The sequence below is a fragment of the Mirounga leonina genome, unplaced genomic scaffold (genome assembly GCF_011800145.1).
Source record: "Mirounga leonina isolate KUSES-001 unplaced genomic scaffold, KU_Mleo_1.0 Mir_199, whole genome shotgun sequence".
In the NCBI taxonomy this organism is placed as follows: domain Eukaryota; kingdom Metazoa; phylum Chordata; class Mammalia; order Carnivora; family Phocidae; genus Mirounga; species Mirounga leonina.
The window spans coordinates 8834899-8841040 of record NW_023270498.1 but is presented as its reverse complement, the minus strand read 5'-3'; the positions used below and the strand labels follow the sequence as shown (position 1 = coordinate 8841040).

The 6142-nt window shown below is 42.1% G+C and overlaps 1 pseudogene; it reads left to right on the top strand.

Annotated features, from left to right (window-relative positions):
- Positions 1 to 441: 441 nt before the first annotated feature.
- Positions 442 to 919, top strand: LOC118024597 (annotated as a pseudogene).
- The last annotated feature ends 5223 nt before the right edge of the window (positions 920 to 6142 follow it).

The window sequence follows — 6142 nt, the reverse complement described above, 5'->3', positions numbered from 1 at the left end:
GCCTTCCCAGTGTGGGTGAGTCCTCAGCCTCATTTCCCTGCTGCTAAGAATTTGTTCACAGCTGCTGTTTAGAGACCAGAGGAGCTTGAATCATCCTCAAGTTCTGCAGAAACGATGAAAGTGACCCAGTGAAAGAAAATGTAGTATTTATGCAGTCTAGGCACCCTGACTCCAGACATCAGCTCACCAAGGCTGCTGATGCTGCCCTGGCTACCCTCCCAGTTGGAGGTCTGACCACTCTTGATTGCAGAGCAGAGGGGAGAAGGGAAGATGGAGCTAAGGGGAGGTGCTGGTGAAGTCATGAAACCTCTCAGGCCACCCCCAGAGCCTGTCTTCCCAGAGGATGTGCATGCTGCTCTGACTAACAGCCGTCTTTAGTTAAAAGTAAGAAATCTCTAGGTCTTCCCTCTTGTGGCCAACGCTGAAGCACCAGCGGCCAAAATGAAGTTCAGTCCCTTTGTGACTTCTGACTGGAGCAAGGATGAAAACGGCATTTCAGTGCGTCTTCCCACATTTGCAGGAAGATCATGTCTTCCCCTTTCCAAAGAGCTGGGACAGAAGTACAACGTTCGATCCGTGCCCATCCGAAAGGATGATGATGTGCAGGTTGTGCGAGGACACTACAAAGGTCAGCAGATTGGCAAAGTAGTGCAGGTTTACAGGAAGAAGTACGTCATCTACATTGAACGAGTGCAGCGGGAGAAGGCAAAAGGCTCAACCGTCCAGGTGGGCATTCACCCTAGCAAGGTGCTTATCACCAGACTAAAACTGGACAAAGACTGCAAAAAGATCCTTGAACGTAAAGCCAAATCTCGCCAAGGAGGAAAGGAAAAGGGCAAATATAAGGAAGAAACAATTGAGAAGATGCAGGAGTAAAGTAATCTTATATGCGACTTGAAATAAAAACTGTTAAAATGAAAAAAAAAAGTAAGAAATCTATATTTAGCTAAAGGACTTGTAATGGAATTAGTACTTTTGTTTTTGGTATATCCATAAAGTAGATGAACGACCTGCATGATCTGGATGGGAGAGAATAGACAGTTACTAAATCAAGAAGGCGCTGCTTCATATCCAAGAAGGAAATGGTGAAGGAACTCTTTAAAGGTCCTCAGAGATTCTAAGTGGATTCAGAGACCCCATGTGAACATTCAGTGAAGCATTTTCTCGAACATCAAGGAAATGCAATCTTTCTGCTTGCTATATAAAGGAAATGTAATGTTTTGTAATGTAATGTTGCCAGTAAAATGGTCACGATGAAGACTGTGTAGAAACAGGAAGCAATGCAGAATTTCAATGGCAAGTTAAAATAGAAACACATGCAGAAATTTGAAGATTTTATTTATTTATTTGAGAGAGAGTGTGTGCAGGAGCGTGCAAGAGGGGAGACGGGAGGGGGGCCGGGGAGGGGAGGGACCGAAGAAGAGAGAACCTCAAGCATACTGTCCACTGAGCACGAAGCCCAACTCAGGGCTCCATCTCTGAACGCTGAGATCATGACCTGAGCCAAAATCAAGAGTTCCGATGCTCAACCAACTGAGCCACCCAGGAGCCCCACGCATGCAGAAGTTTGTATGCAATAATGACAACAGTTAAGTGTAAAAATTATCTTCCTGAGAGAGAACATGCAAACACGTAAGTAGTGATTTTGTTACAGTAGAAGAACAAAGAGTGGCATGTCATTCGTGGATACTTTTTCAAAAGTTAAGGCTCCGTTACTGTTTCAATATGGATTTGGATATATGGATAACAATCCTATCATCTTTAGTTTGCACATCCAAGTAATTAAGTGTCAACTTTAGGATGCACATTGTGGCAACAAAATGAATTTCCTCTTCTCAGGTGCCTGGGTGGCTCAGTTGATTAAGCAACTGCCTTCAGCTTAGATCATTGTCCTGGAGTCCTGGGATCATCCCACATCGGGCTCCCTGCTCAGCAGGGAGCCTGCTTCTCCCTCTGACCTTACCCCCTCTTGTGCTCTCTCTCTCTCAAATAAATAAAAAAATCCTTAAAAAAATTTTCCTCTTTTTAAAAGTAATTTGAAGCATGCATTTCAAGCTTGTAGAGTATTTTGGGTTAATTATTAGTATAGAGATCAATTTATTATATTTGTTCATTTCTCTTTGTTAGCACTTTGCTTTAAATTAAATGATCAGGTTTTTTAAAAATTTTATTTTATTAGGTTATGTTAATCACCATACGTTACAGCATTAGTTTTTTGGGTTTTTTTTTTTTAAGATTTATTTATTTGACAGAGAGAGACACAGCGAGAGAGGGAACACAAGCAGGGAGAGTGGGAGAGGGAGAAGCAGGCTTCCCGCAGAGCAGGGAGCCCGATGCGGGGCTCGATCCCAGGACCTTGAGATCATGACCTGAGCCTAAGGCAGACGTTTAACGACTGAGCCACCCAGGCGCCCCACATCATTAGTTTTTGATGCAGTGTTCCATGATTGATTGTTTGCGTATAACACCCAGTGCTCCATTCAATACGTGCCCTCTTTAATACCCATCACCAGGCTCACCCATCCCCCCCACCCCCCTCCCCTCTAGAACCCTGTTTGTTTCTCCGAGTCCATAGTCTCTCAGAGTCCATAGTCTCATAGTCCAATTGTCTCCCACTCCGATTCCCCCCGCTTCATTTTTCCTAATGATCAGTTTTTAAAACACAAAGAACCAACCAAATGACGAATAAAGAGGTAATGGGAAGAAAGAAAGATATATGCAGACTGATAGAGAAAACCTGAATTAGGAGTAAATGATTGAGGGTACTGTTCAAAATACAGTCAGCAATATACTCTGGGTTGGTAATAAATAATAAATAAATAAGTAAATAATGGCGAAAACATTAACATTAAAATACAATATAATATTTTCTAGTCAGGGGAGATCAATCCGGGAAGGGTCAAACACAAATACGCCACGCTGAAATAATTTCTTTTCATCAAATTTCAGGCTCTTATGTTAGTAATTTTTTTAAGTTAGTCAATTTATAACAAACTGCATTGTTATTTTTTAAAAGACATTTTTAATTTAATTTTATTTTTTAAGATTTTATTTATTTATTTGACAGAGAGACACAGCAAGAGAGGGAACACAAGCAAGGGGAGTGGGAGAGAGAGAAGCAGGCTCCCCATTGATCAGGGAGCCCGATGCGGGGCTCGATCCCAGGACCTTGGGATCTTGATCTGAGCCGAAGGCAGACAGCTTAACGACTGAGCCACCCAGATGCCCCTGCATTGTTATTTTTATTAATGAATTTTTCATATGGATGTTGAAGCATTCACATCCGGGAAGTCCCAGCTTTCCTACAGCTTACCAGCTGAGATATTGTTAAACATTTTTTCCCACCTTAGCAAGTGTGAAAAGAGTTTCTTAGACATTCATTTCTAGGAGGTTTCCAGACCTCTAAACTGTTTAAGCTAAAAAGAAAGAGAAACTAAATCCCAGGTGTGGGATAAGGTCAGGACTCTTTCACTTGCAAATGACAGAAAACAAACAAAACAAAACAAAGAACGCCCATGCTCTGATTGATTTAAGGCAAAAAAGAGAATTTACAAGCCTGGCTACTGGTTACTGAAAAGCCGAGAGTGGTGTTGGCAAGTATCCTCCGTGAGCCAATCTGGCTGATGGCCTGTTATAAAGCCAGCAAGTTTCGAATGTTTTTTTTGCACTTTTTAAATGGTTAAAAAAATAATAATAATAAAAGAAGGATAATGTTTCAGGGCACATACAAATTATGTGAAATTCAAATTTCAGTATCCAGAAATAAAATTTTTGGAACGTAGCTGTGCTCATTAGGTTACATACCGTTGGGGCTGTTTTGTGCAGTGAGGCCAGTAAGATAGTTACAGGAGAGACCATAGGCCCACAAAACCTTACACATTTACTAGCCGACCCTTTGCAGAAAAAGTTTTCACCCCTGCCCTAGATGTATGATGGCACTCACACTCAAATATCACCTCACCGTCTCCCCCTTTTGCTGTTCTGTGCGTTGGCTCCATTTTCATCTTGTGGGGGCAAGAGTGAGGAAGGAAAGCCATGGCACGCTCTATCCTCTCAGCCGAGGAAAGAGGAAGGAGAGTTTTTCTTTCCCGCTCAGTTCAGAAAATAGAATTAAATCCCATTGGCCTGCCTGGGTCCATCTGTGTGCCAGTCACCTTGGCCGGGGGAAGCTGTATTTCCAGACATGGGTCACTTGCCCACCCCTGGAGCTGGGGTGGGTCAGCTCCACCCCAACCACGTAGACTGAGTCAGAGTGGTATGCTCAGATAGTATTCTTAGGTGTTATTAGCAGGAGGAGTGCTGGATGCTGGACCAACCCAAGCAATCTGAATCCACTGAGGATGGTCTTTGGGCCTTAAGAAATCTCTCTTATTGGAGAAGGAAAATTTGGACGTAAGAATAGGAAAGACTGATGAAATGATCATAGATCTATGCAAAATTGCCATCAATAATACAACATTTAGCACAGACTCAGCTGCCATTTTAACTGCACTTTTGTCCAAATTGAAAAAAAAAAAAAAAGAAAGAAATGATAAAGCTTATTTTAAATTTCTATAATGGAAATATATCTTAAATAGTGAATGGACAATTAATGGGGAAATATGATTTACCAAAACAGCAACAATCACAACACAAAATCACTAGCAATAACTCAGCTTTGTAAAGTCAAAGAAATCTAAAGATGAAGTACAACATTCATTGCCTTGGGGCGCCTGGGTGGCTCAGTCCGTTAAGAGTCTGCCTCCAGCTCAGGTCCTGATCTCAGGGTCCTGGGATCGAGTCCCACATTGGGTTCCCTGTGCAAAGGGGAGCCTGCTTCTCCCTCTGCCTGCCATTCCCCTTGCTTGTTCTCTCTCTCTGTCAAATAAATAAAATCTTAAAAAAAAAAAATTTATTGCCTTTTAAATAAATGACACATATTCTCCACTGATAACACCAAATCTCCCTCACTTTTTTAAAAGATTTTATTTATTTTTATTTTTATTTATTTATTTATTTAAAGATTTTATTAATTTATTTGACAGAGAAAGAGACAGCGAGAGAGGGAACACAAGCAGGGGGAGTAGGAGAGGGAGAAGCAGGCTTCCTGCCGAGCAGGGAACCCGACGCGGGGCTCAATCCCAGGACCCTGGGACCATGACTGAGCCACCCAGGTGCCCCTATTTAAGGAATAAATTTGACAAATACTCACAAATCATCTTTGTGCAAAATGTTGTGCTTGTCCCTGGGACTCAATGATGAGCAGTCTCTATGGCCCCCCCACCAAGATTATAGTTCACTGAGGAAGAGAGACATGAATCAAATCATGCAATGTATAGGGACCTATGAACAAGTATATTAGGTATTAGGGGAACTTAATCCTGTGTCTGTGCATGTAATGGGGTCCAAAATGTACAGGGATCCTGAGGAAGTAACATTTGAGTTGAGATCTAAGGATTGACCAAATGAGGGGTGGTGGAAGCGAGGGAGCATGTTGCAGGAAGAGGGAAAGAATATGTCAAAGCCTTGAGGCCAAAAAGAGCATGATATGTTCTATAAACTGAAGGAAGGCTATTGGTGGTGAGAACCCCAAAATAGAGAATTAGTATAGATTGAGATGGGCCTAGAAATAAAAGCAGAAGTCAGATCATTCAGGACTGTATGGACTGTGTAGAAACTGGAGTTTTGTTCTATGGTTATAGTGGGATGACATAGTCAGAACTGTGTTTTAAAAAGATATCTCTGGGGGCACCTGGGTGGCTCAGCTTGTTAAGCGTCTGCCTATGGCTCACATCATGATCCCAGGGTCCTGGGATGGAACCCCGCATTGGGCTCCCTGTTCAGTGGGAAGTGTGCTTCTCCCTCTGTCCCTCCCCCCCGCTCATGATCTCTTTCTCTAATGCTCTCTCTCTCTCAAATAAATAAATAAAATCTTAAAAAAAAAAAGATATCTCTGGTGACAACATGGAGAATGGATTGGAGGAGACCAAGAGCAGAGGTGGAGAGACCAATTAAGTGTGGTTCCAGAAAGAAAAAAAGAGAGAGAGAAAGAGAGATTTGGTAGCTTTATATGTGAGGATTGAGGGAGAGGGAGATAATAAGGTTCATGTTAAATTTCTGCTTTGCTCAAGTGGGTAGACGGGCTCATTCATTAAGATTAGGA